This window comes from Scyliorhinus canicula, chromosome 13 (genome assembly GCF_902713615.1).
Source record: "Scyliorhinus canicula chromosome 13, sScyCan1.1, whole genome shotgun sequence".
NCBI lineage: Eukaryota > Metazoa > Chordata > Chondrichthyes > Carcharhiniformes > Scyliorhinidae > Scyliorhinus > Scyliorhinus canicula.
In genome coordinates this window covers 45,853,368-45,870,361 of record NC_052158.1, presented here as the reverse complement: position 1 = coordinate 45,870,361, position 16,994 = coordinate 45,853,368, and the positions used below count along the sequence as shown (strand labels likewise).

At 48.7% G+C, this 16,994-nt stretch overlaps 1 protein-coding gene and 1 pseudogene across 1 annotated transcript in view; one reads left to right on the top strand and one right to left on the bottom strand.

The window, feature by feature from the left end:
* The window catches only part of LOC119975588, a 40,061-nt pseudogene extending 35,605 nt beyond the window's left edge, over nucleotides 1–4,456 (bottom strand).
* Nucleotides 1–16,994, top strand: part of LOC119975587 — a 639,245-nt gene that overhangs the window by 292,595 nt on the left and 329,656 nt on the right. The window lies entirely within an intron of this gene.

The window sequence follows — 16,994 nt, the reverse complement described above, 5'->3', positions numbered from 1 at the left end:
TCCATGGTGTACAAAGAGATTTATCCAAACATCTCCCTTGTTGTTTCCAAAGTTACTCCACATAAATGGTCCACAAAGAAAATGATCACACTTGCACAAAAAAAACTTTTGATCTTTTTCATCTGTTCCAATTTTGTCTGTCCCTACAAACACATTGCACAGGCATATATAATCTTCACTTCCAAATGATATCTCTGCAAACGCGGTAACTTCCTTTGTAAACACTTTGGAGCAGATAGAAGCGGTTTGAGAAAGATGCTGTGAAGTGTTTTTTGATCAGACTCTACCATCACTTTCTCTCTCCCATACAGGTATTAACTGAAATGCTCACAAATAAAGACAATATCCAGGTACTCTTTCTCAATCTGTACATAGTATCGTTCAGTTTGTGTTAATTCTCTGGATACAAACACAACTGGTTGTCCTTGCTGCATGAGGGTTGGTCCCAAGTCCTGTTTCACTGGAATCTCACTGCAGGGTGACTTCATCATTGACACCATAGAATCATAGTACCTGGCATTATCGTCACTAGTTGTTTGATGTGAGTGAAAGCTGGCTGTTCTGTGCCCCAACACCACTGAACATCCTTTGCAGGAGTTTGTATAGAAATTCACTGATGACAGGTCGGCAAGAACTCAAGGTTAAGTCATTCCTGTGTGGGTTCATGATGTTCCAGGAAGTCCAACAACTGTGTGAAGGATTTCAGACAGAACTCGCACTAATTAGTGTGTGTGTTGATGGACCATGAGATAAATTGACTGTGTGAAAGTATGGTCTCACACCTGAATGGTTTCTCTCCAGTGTGGATCTGCTGGTCCTTTAAGAGATTGGTGGAGTGGGTGAAATGCACAAACACAAACATCGCACCTGAAGAGTTTCTCCTATGTGAATCCTCTGGTATCCCAGGAGGTTGAAGACCTCACAAAATGTTATCACAAACCTCTGGATCCTCTGATGCCGTTGGGAGATTTGTGCCTGTGCAGAACGATTTATAACACCCCTGACACCGGACACCCCTGTGTGAGTGTTTTTGTGGTTGTGTAAGTTCAATGATGATGTGAATGATTTATTTCACTTGTCACAGGTGAATGGCTTGTCCTGTGTGCATGTGTTTGTGGTTTGGGAGTTTGAAGGATGAAGAGAATGATTTCTTATACATGTCACAGGTGAATGTTTTGTCCCGTGTGTGCGTTTGTGTGCACGGAGGTTCCCTGACACTGAAAATGATTTGTCACAGACCTCACAAATGAATGGTTTCTCCCCTGTGTGGCTCCTCTGATGGACTAGGAGGCTCGAGGACCTTGAGAATGATTTGTCACACACAGCACACTTGAATGGTTTCTCCCCTGTGTGACTGCGTTGATGTACACAGAGATCGGATGATGCTGAGAATGATTTATCACACACCTCACACCTGAATGGTTTCTCTCCTGTGTGAGTGCGCTGGTGTTTCCGGAGAATCCATGACCATGGGAATGATTTATTACACACATCGCAAGTGAATGGTTTCTCCCCTGTGTGAATACGTTGGTGTACACGGATATCCGATGATGTTGAGAATGATTTCTTACACACCTCACACGTGAATGGTTTTCACCTGTGTGAATGCGTAGGTGTCTACGGAGATCGTATGATGTTGAGAATGATTTGTCACATACCTCACACGTGAAGGGTTTTTCACCTGTGTGAATGCGTTGATGTCTACGGAGATCCGATGATGATGAGAATGAGTTGTGACACAACTCGCACATGAAGGGTTTCTCACCTGTGTGAATGGGTCGATGTTTGCGAAGATTCGATGCTGTCAAGAATGATTTCTTACATATATCACACATGAATGGTTTCTCCCCTGTGTGAGTGCGTTGGTGTGCGTGGAGGCTCGATGACTGCGAGAATGATTTGTTGCACACATCACAAGTGAATGGTTTCAGCCCAGTGTGAATTTGCCAGTGTTTTACCAGGGTAGATAATTGTGCAAAACCTTTGTTACACACCTCACATTCAAACGGCTTCTCCCCAGTATGAACTCGTCGGTGATTCACCAAGGCTGATAATTGTGTAAAGCCCCTGTTACACACCTCACATTCGAATGGTCTCTCCCCAGTGTGACTACGTCGGTGAGCCTCCAATGTCGATGGATATGTGAAAGCTTGATCACACACCTCACACTTCAAAGCTTTCTCTGCCATGTCGCTATCTTTAGCTTAGTAGTGGGACAACAGTTGCACCTTGTGTGTTTGGAGATCTTATGTACTGTGGAGTGCTTCTCACACACCTCACAATTGAACAGCCTCTCACCTGTCGGAATGAGTCAGTGGTTCATGAAGCTTGACGACTGTTTGAAGCTCTCACAGCACTTGAAGTCCACTCACACTTCTTCCCTGCCTCACCCTGACCGATCACCCACAGCTGAACCTTCGGAAAGGTTTCACATCACTGACCAGTTTCAGATCTGATGAATGTCAAACATTCCCTGACCCGACTGATTTCCGGGGGATGGTTTCACTGCCCAACCTTCTCTGTGTTGAATAATGCTGTGAAGGGACTGGATGCATCCCACAGTTCTGCAGTAGTTCCTTGGGTGATGGTCAGGATCTATCTCCGGTGTCTATCCTCTCTGTATTCTCTGGTGTAGTACGGTGCAATCCTTCTGTAAAACAGGAAAAGGGAACATGATTTCCTCCAACTCTCTCTCCTCCTTTGCTGAACAGACTGACTCCTCAGTGAGAAACTGTTCCACAGTGAGTATTCGTCTGCTATTCCCCTGTGTGGGGCTCTCACTTGACTGTCACACACCCTCTGTTTCCAGCAAGAACATAAATGTACCTAATTTCCTCCTACTGTCCAGACCCCCATCTTCCAGGCCCATGAGAACAATGGAAAAGACTTTCAGGCGGAGTGTAAAACAGGCTATCAATTCACTGTGAGATCATGTTGTGCTGGCAAAGACCAATTTCACCCTCCGATTAGGTGTTTAAGTTGGTTTAGTACAGTGGGCTAAACAGCTGGCTTGTAATGCAGAACAAGGCCAGCAGCAGGGATTTGATTCCCACACCAGCCTCCTCGAACAGGTGCCGGAATATGCCGAGTAGGGGCTTTTCACAGTAACTTCATTGAAGCCTACGTGTGACAATAAGCGATTATTATTATAAAAACACTCAGGAAAAATGTTAAATCACTGGAAATTTTGAAATTTCTCCTATTATTTTCCTACATTTTCTGAAGAAAACAGACTGAGCAGGAAGTGCTGGAAGCCAAGGAGAATTTTTCTTCAGCATAGCTGATTTTTAAAATTCATTCATGGGTGTAATGAACTCCAATTGGCTTTATTGGTTGGCCAATTGGAGTATGAGCTCCCTCAATGATAGCTCATTGAGGGGGCCCATATAATCACCTGTGTAGGCTTTGTGAGCCAGTCTTAAGTTGACTGGACTGCTAGCAGCACTGTTTGTAGCTGCTCCTGTAATATCGTTATTGTAAATAAATATTGGTGTGGTGACGGAACTCCTGCCTCCCGTGGATTACTACAATGGGCATCATTGGAAAGGCCAGCATTTGCTTGCCTCTGAACTGAATGGCTTGCTAGGCTATTTCAAAGGGCATTTAAGAGTGAACAACATTGTTGTGGATCTGGAGTCATGTTGGCATTCTCTTAAGGACATACAACCCAAAATTCAGTTCTCAGGCACAGTATTGGGTTAAACTATCAAATCGAAGCCCAGGCTTTTGGAAAAGGCCAAGGCCTGAAGATTAAATCTATAAAGAAGACTTTAAAAATATTTCAATAAATGTGTCTATGCCCGTCCCAGATAATTGCACCTCACATTCAGCAATGACCCATCAACAAAACTCAGCCTGTAAATCAGAAGGGAAATGCTTCCAATAAACACCCTCAATATCCAACACACAGCCAATCAAACAGCTCAGCACAAAGCACCGAGTAAACAGGTCTGTGAGCTGGATCTTCTGACACAGCATAAGGGGCATTTCCACAGCTGATTGCCCACAGGATAGTCAGACTGCCTGAACATTAGTGTGGATATTGTGCAATGTAATGATTGTAAATTGTGCTCCTTCACTCACCATCTCCTGACTTGGTTTTGAGTCCCTACAGGAAGTGAAGCAGCTGTGGTAGAGGAAGAGGAGAGAGTGGGTGGGCTCTCTGATTGACGTCTCTCACAGACAATCCAAATATTTCTGCAGTAACAGGAGTTTCCTGAAGGTTGGGAAGCTGACCGGGGAAACGGAGGCGACTTTGAGCAGCAGATCAGGTGGGGATTTAAACTTGTCATTATCCCATCTGAATAAAACCTCACTTATTGCAGCTGCTGTCTCATTTTCCCCGTAAACGTTTGACAGATGTTTCTAGTGTGGGAACAGCATTTTTTATCCTCAGAGGCTTTCAAACTGACATCAGTGTGGGATGTGTGATGCACAATCAATGACTACTAAGCGAGATTGTAGTACAACTGAAGGTTTTAATATGCTAGATGTTTCCCCCGGCAGCTCAGGTACAGAAAGGAAGCTGCTGGGGCTGCATGGGCTCTTATACCCCGCCTTGCAAGGCGGAGCTACCATACAGTCTCGACCAATAGACAACATGCATTATCCACCAATGGTGTTCCAGCATTGCTAGGTACCGTAATACCTCTAACCAGACTACAACATTCACCCCCTATTAAAAAAAAGAGTCTGGCGGGGGTGGTGGCTTGGTATTACAACTCTTGCAACATGGTAGGATTTATGGTTATGGAGGTACCGTAATACCCTCGTACAGTGTTTTGACTTGTAATCATAACTATTTACAACATATTTTACAATTTCACAATTAACTATATACATGTTACAGTGAAGCAATCAGTTGATCGGGGGCCCTGGTCATCCTTTGTGATCGTCGAAGCTTCGGTGGTGACGCCGGTGGAGGTTCGGGCGTCTGTGACTCTAGGAGCATAGTTTTGATCTCTCTGGCAGCTTCAACACCCCTAGACGGCGCTGGTGGGGGAGCTGATTGACCTGGGAAGGCAGCGTCTGTGGGGTGTGTCGGTGGGCGTGGGGGCCTGAACGGGGCCGGCGGAAGAACTGATCCTCCTGGGAAGGGGGCAGCTGTAAGGTGCCCGATGGGATGGTGGGTGGGACTGGTGGCGGGGGTGTGCGCGGGGATTCGGCGGGCGCCAGGTCTCATAGGGAGACTGTGTCTTGTCGGCCGTCGGGGTACGCCACATAGGCGTACTGGGGGTTAGCGTGGAGAAGATGGTCCCTCTCGACCAACGGGTCCGACTTGTGCGCCCGCACGTGTTTTCGGGGCAGGATGGGTTCGGGGGCTGCCAGCCAGGTCGGGAGCGAGGTCCCAGTGGAGGACTTCCTGGGGAAAACAAGAAGACGTTCGTGAGATGCTTGGTTGGTCGTGGTGCAGAGCAGAGACCGGATGCAGTGGAGGGCATCCGGGAGGACTGGTCGTCCTGCTCGAGGCAATGCCCTTGCTGAGCAGGAATTGACGCAGTTCGTCGCTCATAAAGGAGGACCCCCTATCACTATGTATGGAAGCGGGGTACCCGAACAGTGTGAAGATGCTATGGAGGTCTTTGATGACAGTGGTTGCGGTCATGTCGGGGCAGGGGATGGCGAATGGGAATCGGGAGTATTCGTCAATCACGTTCAGGAAGTACGTGTTGCAGTTGGTGGCGGGGAGGGGACCTTTGAAGTCCATGCTGAGACGTTCAAAGGGACCAGAAGCCTTGATCAGGTGCGCTTTCTCAGGCCGGTAGAAATGTGGCTTGCACTCCGCGCAGATTTAGCAGTTCTTCGTGGCTTTCCTGACCTCCTCAATGGAGTAGGGCAGGTTGCGGGTCTTGACAAAATGAAAGAAGCGAGTGACCCTCGGCTGGCAGAGGTCCTCGTGGAGGGCTCGGAGGCAGTCCACTTGTGCGTTGGCATATGTGCTGTGGGACAGGGCATCAGGAGGCTCGTTTAGCTTCCCAGGATGATACAAGATCTCGTAGTTATAGGTGGAGAGTTCGATCCTCCACCGCAAGATCTTATCGTTCTTTATCTTGCCCCGCTGTGCATTATCGAACATAAAGGCGACCGACCGTTGGTCAGTGAGGAGAGTGAATCTCCTGCCGGCCAGGTAATGCTTCCAATGTCGCACAGCTTCTACTGTGGCTTGGACCTCCTTTTCGACTGAGGAGTGGCGGATTTCGGAAGCATGGATGGTACGTGAGAAGAAGGCCACGGGTCTTGAGGTTGGTTGAGGGTGGCTGCCAGAGCTACGTCGTGCGCGTCGCTCTCGACCTGGAAGGGGAGGGACTGGTCGATGGCGTGCATCGTGGCCTTTGCAATATCAGCTTTGATGCGGCTGAAGGCCTGGCGGGCCTCTATCGACAGGGGAAAAACTGTGGATTGGATCAGAGGACGGGCCTTGTCTGCATAGTTGGGGACGCACTGGGTGTAGTAAGAGAAAAAACCTAGTCAGCGCTTCAGGGCCTTGGACTAGTGAGGGAGGGGAAACTCCATAAGTGGGCTCATGCGTTCAGGGTCGGGGCCTATCACTCCATTTTGCACTACGTAGCCGAAGATGGCTTGGCGGTCGGTGCTAGACATGCATTTATCCTTGTTGTACGTAAGGTTAAGGATTTTCGCGGTCTAGAGGAATTTTCGGAGGTTGGTGTCGTGGTCTTGCTGGTCGTGGCCGCAGATGGTGACACTATCGAGATACGGGAATGTTGCCCGTAAGCCGTATCGGTCAACCATTCGATCCCTCTCTCGCTGGCTGACCGAGACCTCATTAGTGACACCGAAATGAACCCTTAAAAAGTGGTAGAGCCGCCCATCTGCCTCGAAGGCAGTGTACTTGCGGTCACTCGTGCAGATGGGGAGCTGGTGGTAGGCGGACTTAAGGTCCACCGTGGAGAAGACCTTGTATTGCGCGATCCTGTTTACCAGGTCGGATATGTGGGGGAGAGGGTATGCGTCCAGCTGCGTAAACCTGTTGATGGTCTGACTGTAGTCTATGACCATCCTGTTCTTCTCCCCGGTCTTTACCACCACTACTTGAGCTCTCCAGGGACTGTTGCTAGCTTCAATTACTCCTTCCCTCAGTAGCCGTTGGACCTCTGACCTAAGAAAGGATTGGATTGGATTTGTTTATTGTCACGTGTACTGAGGTACAGTGAAAAGTATTTTTCTGCAAGCAGCTCAACAGATCATTCAGTACATGGAAGGAAAGGGAATTAAACAAAATTCAAGAAAATACATGGTCCGGTCCTGGACACTGTACCGTCTGCTCCTGGTGGTGACGGGTTTGCAATACGGGGTGAGATTCGCAAACAGGGAAGGCGGATCGACCTTGAGGGTCGTGAGACTGCAGACAGTGAGAGGTGGTATAGGGCCGCCGAATTTGAAAGTTAGACTTTGGAGGTTGCACTGGAAGTCTAACCCTAGGAGTGTGGCTGCGCAGAGGTGGGGAAGGACGTAGAGCCGGTAATTTTTGAACTCCCTTCCCTGGACCGTGAGGTTTGCGACACAGAACCCCTTTATTTCTACTGAGTGGGAACCGGGGGCCAGGGAGATTTTTTGATTAACAGGGTGGATGGGGAGAGAACAACGCCTTACTGTGTCGGGGTGTATGAAGCTCTCCATGCTCCCAGAGTCGATTAAGCAGGTTGTCTCGTGTCCGTTGATTAGCACTGCTGTAGTAGCAGTTGAGAGTGTTCGAGCCTGAGACTGGTCCAGGGTCACCGAGGCTAAACGTGGCAGCAGCTGGGTGTTCTCGCCGGGCAGTGTGTTGTCATCTGTACTGGGGTCCTGGGAGTCCATCCAAGATGGCGGCGCGCACTGGTCGCACATGGCTGTGGGTGCACAAAATGGCGGCACCCATCCATCGCACGCGGCATTCGCTGAACAATATGACGGCACCCGGAGGCCACATGTGGTCCTGGAGGAGGACGATGGCGGGGCTCGATGGTCACACGGGGCCCATGGAGAGGGTTGTCGTGGCGGTCCGCATTCGCTTCCGGTGACCGTCCGGGCCTGGCATACTGCCACGAAATGGCCCTTTTTGCCGCACCCTTTGAAGGTGGACTAACGGGCTGGGCAGCACTGTCGGGGGTGTTTGGCTTGCCCGCAAAAATAGCAGCGGGGCCCCCCCCGGGGTTGCTGGGCCGTCTTGCAGCGCAAGCTTGTGGGGGAGTGTGGGGCATTGCCTCGGAGTCGGGCGCAGAGGGGTTCCACGCTGCCCAGGGGGCTGCCGCGCGGTCGGGGGCGTAGGTGCGGGTGTTCGGGAGGCCACATCCAGGGAGCCGGCAAGGGCCCGTGCCTCCTTGAGGCCTAGAGTTTCTTTCTTCAGTAAACGCTGGCGGATTTGAGAAGACAGCATACCTGCAACTAAAATGTCCCTGAAACTTGCGAGCAGCTGCAGTTTCTTCCCAACACTAGGAGCGCACGGTAGAATTCTTCTAGTGACTCACCAGCAATTTGTCGCCTCGTTGCTAGTAGATGCCGGGCGTAGACCTGATTCACAGGGCGAATGTAATGCCCTTTCAGCAACTCCATCGCGGCATGGAAGTCGTCCGCATCCTCGATGAGGGTGTAGACTTCTGGTCTCAACCTCGAGTGCAGGATCTACAGTTTCTGTTCTCTTGTGGATGTGTTTTCTGCCGTTCCAAGGTAGCCGTTGAAGCACGCTAGCCAGTGCTTGAAGGTCACCGCCGAGTTTACTGCGTGGGGGCTGAGTTGCAGACACTCCGGCTTGATTCGGAGCTCCATTCTTTAAATCTAGCTTATTAAATTGATGCACAATCAATGACTACTAAGCGAGGTTGTAGTGCAACTGAAGGCTTTAATAAGCTAGATGTTTCCCCCAGCAGCTCAGGTACAGAAAGGAAGCTGCTGGGGCTGCACGGGCTCTTATACCTCGCCTTGCAGGGCGGAGCTACCATACAGTCTCGACCAATAAACAACATGCATTGTCCACCAATGGACAATGGATTACCACAATGTGTAGCCTCGGATGTGTTTGACAGCAGATCAGAAGAGCCACAGCATCCAAGGTGGTGATGACGTGCAGTGGTGGGATCAGCACATGTACAAGAGAGGGGGGGGGGACAGGAGAGACAGAGGTCCGAATAGGGAAAATGGCCCAGTGACTGGAGAGTGTCTCTGTTGCTGGGTGAGTTATTTGGTGACTCAGGGAGTGTGCTGGGGCTCATTATGTGAGTAGATGATCCAGGGTTCGATATCTTACAACTCTGCCTGCTGTGGAAGTTCAGCTTCCTTCAGCTCCACTTTCTGAGACTCATTCAGCCCTTCTGGTTATTGTCCTGGGATATCCTGGTGCATTCTCCTCTCCCGAAGCCCAAAAATCTTGGACACAAACCTTTGGCCATGCTGCACTGGGAAAGCAGATCGCCGCAGCCGTTGAAAGCCAGGAGACCCCACTCCCACACTACCCTGCTCACAACGCCTCGTGTGATTCAACGCAATCTCACAACATTCAACGCAATCACACAAGACCTTGTGAGATGAAGCCCACCCACAATGGATGCGATCACATTTTGGCAAATCTGCATATTAGATCGAGGCAGCAAGCCCTAGTCTGATGTGCAGATTCCCGAGGTACTGAGGCTTTGGGATTCAGCCCCTTTGCTTCAAAGACCTCAGTGGGCGCTGTTTGGTACTGGTCCCGACAAACAGGGACAGGGGGAATGGCATCCGTGGGGGTCTCCAAGGGGATCGGAGGCCCCCCAGTTGCATGCCCTTTAGGCCACCTGGCTACCCTGGCAGTAGCAGCCTGTGCCTTGGTGAGATTCAATCCAAGTGCCACCTGCATGCCAGCCTGGAACTGCCAAGGTGACCAGGTGGCACTGGCAGAAGCACTGCCAAGGTATTTTGCGTATATTAATCCACTGGAAAAGGACAGCAGCGAGCGGTTGAGGAGAGAGAGAGAACACCCGTCCCCCTCACTAGCACCAGGAAGGACCCCTCAACCCCCAGTGCACAAAGCAGGAGGGCCACTACTGGTGAGCAGACAGCTGCTAGGTCCAAAATAACAATACACAACAAAAATACAATAATGATCATACAATCCCCCAACAGTAAAACAAAACCAACATCAGTACCATCAGTGCATATAGTCAACTGGGTCATCGTTCTGCTGCTCTCACAGTTCCGCCATCCAGTCTCCAGACACCATCCAGTCTAAAACTGCAAAATCAAGTCCGTTCTTCTCCACTTTCAGCCTGGTAGCAGGCCAACCAAAATCCACCCCATGCTCCACTTCCAGCCGGTAAGCAGAAAGGCAGCCAGTAACAGATGTGGCAACTGCAGGCAGGTATCTCCATCCTCTCCCTTCCGAGCAGCTTCTCCTCCATTCAACTGGTTGTAGCACAGTTCACCCTTGCCATAGTCCAGGCTTCAAAGTCCAGAAAAGCCAGCCAGCATACAGAATAACACACCAGTTCAGGGAGCAGGGTTTACAGCCAGAAGCAGCAGAAGCTCAGAGACAGATTCCGCTCCAACATCTCAGAGCATGATCTACTCAAGTGTCGTGTGAACTCCCCCAATGAGGGTGGGTGGACCGGGTAATCATTAACAGTTACACCTGTATAAATAGAACTGGCCAGTGTGGTACCAGCTAGTGATGGAAGCAGTGGTGAACTACTGCTGCTGTGTACATATAGTTGTGAATAAAGTTATTTTCTGTTTGACTCTACAAACTCAGGCTGGATTCTTTGCGGCCCTCACAAAAAGTGGGGTATTCCTCGAGTTTTATTCCTGACAGACTTTTAGAACTTAGCCTAAACAATAGAACTTTCATGAGTAAAGCAGAATGGTTGATCAGCAGCACTGATTGAAGACAATCCTTAACGATGTCCATTCCAGCTGATACCTGGGACTTTACCACCTTTCACAGCTTCAGGAACACAGACACAAAGACAACACTGACACCTGAAGCTCCAACTAGTTCCCACTTGAAATCAAATCCAACTTTCAGGTTGCCAGTTTACACGGGAAAAGCATTCTGTACACAGCCTTGGAACTTAACCTCTTGGAAACTGAATCTAATACAACAGAAATATTAGACATTATTGTTCGCCGTGCCTTAGTTAGCACTCTCGTCTCTGAGTCAGAAGGTTGTGCATTCAAGTCTCACTCCAGAGACTTGAGCTCTGAGGCTGACACTCCAGTGCAGTACTTTTTTTTTAAATATAATTTTTATTGGAATTTTTTTTTTTTTTATAAATTTAGATTAGCCAATTATTTTTTCTAATTAAGGGGCAATTTAGCGTGGCCAATCTACCTACTCTGCACATTTTTTGGGTTGTGGGGGCGAAACCCACGCAGACACGGGGAGAATGTGCAAACTCCACACGGACAGTGACCCAGAGCCGGGATCTAACCTGAGGCCTCAGCGGCGTGAGGCGATGTGCTAACCACTAGGCCACCGTGCTGCCCTTTTATTGGAATTTTTTACAGAAAATATAAAACATAACGACAAACAATGAAATGCAACAAAATAACCCATAATAACTGTAACACCCCCAGACCGTATCGACGCATGTATCACACCCCCCCCCCCAACCCCAATGAACAACAAAAGAACTTAAAAATAAATTAAAATTAAATAAACAAACATAGTCATTGTCTGCCCCCCCCCCCCCCCCCCCCCCCCCCCGGGTTGCTGCTGCTACTGTCCCTGTACCCTATCGTTGAGCCAGAAAGTCGAGGAAAGGCTGCCACCGCCGAAAGAACCCTTGTACCGACCCTCTCAGGGCGAATTTGACCTTCTCTAGCTTAATGAAACCCGCCATGTCATTGATCCAGGTCTCCGCGCTTGGGGGCTTCGCATCCTTCCATTGTAGCAAGATCCTTCGCCGGGCTACTAGGGATGCAAAGGCCAGCACACCGGCCTCTTTCGCCTCCTGCAGTCCCGGCTCCACCCCAACCCCAAAAATCGCGAGTCCCCATCCTGGCTTGACCCTGGATCCCACCACCCTCGACACCGTCCTCGCCACCCCCTTCCACAACTCCTCCAGTGCCGGGCATGCCCAGAACATATGGGCATGGTTCGCTGGACTCCCCAAGCACCTGACACACCTGTCTTCACCCCCAAAGAACCTACTCATCCTCGTCCCAGTCATGTGGGCCCGGTGCAGCACCGTGAATTGGATGAGGCCTCCAGTGCAGTACTGAGGGAGTGCTGCACTGTCAGAGGTACCATCTTTCAGATGAGTTAAACCAAGGCCCTGTCTGTCCTCGTAGGTGAATATAAAAGATCCCATGACATTACATTGTATAAGATCAGGGAAGTTATCACTGATGTCCTGGTCAGTATGGATCCTGTTTAGATCACATAAACAGATTATCTGGTCATTATCACATTGCAGTTTATGGGATCTTGCTGTGCACTAATTGACTGCCATGTTTCCTACATTACTACACTTCAAAACACAATTATTTGGCTCTAAAGTGCTTTTGGATGTCCTGAATTCATGAAAGTTAATTTAAAATTGCAAGTATTTCTTTCTCAGGGAAATATTACACTTCCTGTGAACTGGAAATTCTAAACCCATTGATGGAGAAAGTATACAAGCCACAGTGACATTGACCAATATATTGTGTACAGGACTCTTACTGTAAGCCCCTGAGCGTTTGAGTGAATAGCAACACACCATGCTGACAAATCAGATAGTTTTGGGTAAGTTAAACAAGTGAATTAACTGTGAGTTATAAATCTATACAGAGCACTAATAGAACAGTAGACAAACCACAACACAATATTTAACTTACACCAAACTTTAAATCAACAAAAATAACAAAACAGTTGAAAATGACTCCATGGTCTGGATTGTCTGTATGCGGGATCCTCTGTTTTGCCGGCAGTGCACTCATGCCCGTGGGTTTCCCGACGGCGTGGGGTGGTTTCAATGGGAAATCCCATTGATAAGCGACAGGAAGACAGAATCCCGCTGCCAGCAAACGGCACGTTCCCGAAAAACACGCGGCTGGGGAACCCAGGCATCCAGCCTCGGATGTTTTAAAAACCTTGCAGATATTGCAAAAGCTTTATTGCAAATCTCACATGTGAAGGGTCTCTCCCCCATGTAGATTGTCTCCTGGATGTGAATGCTTAATAACAATGTAAATGATTTGTCACAAACCTCGCCTGAATGGTTTCTTTGTGACTGCACTGGTGTACAGGAGGTGCAATGACCGTGACAATGATATGTCACATATATCACATGTGAATGGATTCTCGCCTTTGTGAATGCGTTGGTGATTCACAAAAGTCGATAAAAGGGGCAAACGCTTTGTCACACCTGAAGGCGGCCTGAAGGAGGGATCTGAAGGGGGGCCATGAAGGGGTTATGAAGGTTGGGGAGACTGTATGGGGGGATCCTGAAATTTGGAGGGCTGAAAGCAGGGAGTTGTGGGGGGGGGGGGGGGGGGGGCAGGTCCTTAAAGGTGGGTGCCCTCAGAGACCTCATTGTGGGGTATGCTCATTTGGGGGAGAGTGGGGGACCTTTGCCCCAATGCTGACGAGGATGGATAGGGGTGGGACTAGATCACCCTCATGTGTGTAATGTGGGGGAGGGAGTGACAAAGATATTTCGTGATGGGGAGATGGGGGGACCCTTGGCTAGGGGTGGGGTCCTTCTGCAGGCATGGGCCACCATGGGAGGGCGGGGGAGGCACTTGGGGGGCAACCTTGGGGGGGGGGGGGGTGAAACTGCTTGCAGCACCACCATGTCAACCCCTGGATGGTGTGTACTCGTTCCGAGGGAAACCCTTGTCTCTGCCCCATCAACCCCTAACCCCCACAGACTGCCGAGGCCTCTGGCCGAGCGGCTGAAGGCTATTGCTTACAGGGAATTGGCAATCGTGGTTAAGTGAGAACTTCACACAACCCGTGGATTCCTGTGGGTGTGGGGGACCGTGTAGCAAGTGGAAGTCATTGCCTAGCATCCCATTCAGACCGTGATGCCTGAACATTGTACCTGAACACTGCGGGAGGCAACACCACACATGCAGCAGCCAACATCCGAACAACCAGGGGATGGGACACACCTCCGGGGACATATCCATGGCCGGAAAGTGGGTGACAGCCACGGGGAGGGGACCAGCATTCAGTCCAGATAACCTTATGTGCCTGAGAGCTGAATTTGGGATATGCAGTCTGAGTGAGTGCAGTGTATCTAATTTCCCAGGATAAACAAGAACCCTTCAGTACACAGATGGAATATTTTCCTTAGCTTCCAGTACTTGCTGTCCAATGTGTTTTTTTCCAAATGTTTCAGAAAACAAGAAGATAGAGTCTGCGTAGAGGGAAGAAAGTAGCCATGTGTCTGCTTCTGGTCACTATCCAGTGTCCCTCCTGGAAACAGAGGGTGTGGGACGTGAGGAAAAGGAAAGGACTTGTATCTGATCCCCACAGGGTAATAGCAGACTGACACTCACTGTGGAACAGTCTCTAACTGAGGAGTCAGCCCCTTCAGCAAAGGAGGAGAGGGAGTTAGAGGAAATCATGTTTCCTTTTCCTGTTTTGCAGAAGGATTGCACCGCACTGCACCAGAGAATACAGAGAGGATAGCCACCACAGATAGATCCTGACCATCATAGAATCTACAGTGCAGAAGGAGGCCATTCAGCCCATCTAGTCTGCACCTGCCTTGGAAAGAGGATGCCACTCAAGCCCACGTCTCCACCCTATCCCCATAACCCAGTAACCTCACTTAATCTTTTTGGACACTACGGGCAATTTAGCATGGCGAATCCGCCTAACCTGCACATCTTTGGACTGTGGGAGGAAACTGGAGCACCCGGAGGAAACCCACCCAGACACAGGGAGAACGTGCTGACTCTGCACAGACAGCGACCCAAGCTGTAAATCGAACCCCAGACATCACCCAAGGAACAACTCCACAACTGTGGAAAGATATCCAGTCCATTCACAGCATTTCTCAACACAGAGAAGGTAGGGCAGTGAAATCATCATGTGGAAATCAGTCAAGTCAGGAGAGCTTTGACGCATCATCAGATCTGAAACTGGTCAGTGGTGTGGAACCATCCTTTCCGAAAATCCAGCTGTGGAAGATCGGTCAGGCTGAGTCTGGGAAGAAGTGTGAGTGAACTCCAAGTGTGATGAGAGCCTCATGGAACACGGATTCATTCCTACAAGTGTGAGGAGGACTACACAGTGAGACTTCAATTAGCCTCAGTATATCTGGTCTATGGAGGGGGGGGCGGGGAAATCAGCCAGGAATCCCGTTCCTCATCAGTGAGCCCAGCTGGGAAGTCAGGGGGAGGGCAGGATGTGTCTCGGCTGTGACAGTCTCTATTGCCTCACAACATTCACTGTGTTGCTGAAAAAAAGAGATTTGCTGTCAAAAAACTTTGCCTTGCATTCATCAAGACAATACACAAAAATACCAAATGGCGAAGCAAATGACAATTTAGACTGCATAAGCAGCACGTCCTGATTGGTTGGCAAGTGGACTCCTACTGGTAGAAGTGTTGTCATGGAGAATGCACCAGTAACTGGCAACTGACATTTGATTGCCAAATATCCAGACTAGTCAAGGTATTGCCCTGGGGAATGTCTATTCCCTAAGCTTTTGTTTAGTTGAAAAATGTTCACCGTGTGTACGTGATGCTTTTGTCTACAAAGGACATGGGTCTGTGTGTGAATATAGGTAGTTCCTTAGCTTCCATTCACACTCAATTCAGGAGAATGTGTGTCAGGATTTTCCCTGTCCTGGACAAGAGGGAAATCCCTTCTTCAAGGTAGTTAAAACTGTCACATTCCTGATATCGGGGGGAGTCCAATCAACTTCACAAGTTCATCAGCACTCTGCTGAATTCCATGTCCAGTTTAAGATATAAAAGATCACTTTTTGTGATGTTTTCTGAGAGTTTTTTCTTACAATATTTATTGAGCGAAGTTCAGTCCACAAAAGAAGATTCTTTATTCTTATTCATAGGTGAATTTTCAAGCTCACTCTTTAAAACAGTCGGTGTTGGTTTTGAACCTCATTGGTCTCCCTTTGTATCTTTGTCATCTTCAAACTCTACAAAGAATGTCTTAGTTAAACCCAGAGATAAATTGTCTTCTTCTTTAGCTGTCGACACAGCCTAATTTCTAAGTTCATTTTCCACACTCAAACATTTTAAATTCTCTTTTTTGAGATAACAACTTCAAAATAGCGTATTGTTTGGCAACAACTCATTCCTTCTTTCATCAAAATGCTTTCTGGTTGTTTCAAGAATGTAATTTGCAATTTCTTCTTTGCTCTGATAAAGTATGTGTGTGCAAAGTGGTTCAACTACTTGCAGTTAGAGCACTGCTTTCCCCACATTGGGCTCACAATTGAAGACTCACTCTCCTGTGTGCATCCTCTGATGGAACAAGAGGTCCGAGGCCCTCGAGTAGGATTTGTCACACACCTCACCTGGGAAACGTTTCTCCCTTGTGCGAACATGTTGGTGTGCACAGAGATGTGAATGTGTTGGTGCCCGCAGAGATGCAATAATTCGGAGTTCATCACATTTGACTGGCTTCTCTCCACTGTGACTGCATTGGTGTTTCACAAGCGTGGATAACTATGGATATTTGGTCACACATGTCATACTGGAAGGGTTTCTCCCCTGTGTGAATCCTCTGGTGTCTCAGGATATCAGAGGTTTGGGAGAAAGCCATCTCACAAAATTCATACTTACCTGTGTAAATTGTCTGGTATATCAGGAGGGTCAGTGATGTCGGAAAAGGTTTATTACAAAACTCACAGTTGAAGTGCTTCTCTCCTGTGTGGATTGTCTGATGTAATTGGAGGTTCCTTAACTGTGTGAAGACTTTGTCACAAACATCACACTTGACTGCATTCTCCACAGTCTGAATGAGCAGATGTGAATGGAGGTTTCCTTAACAGGGAGAATGATTTGTCGCATACCTTGCACATGCACGTTTCCCCCCTGTGTGAATATGTTTTTGATCATGGTTT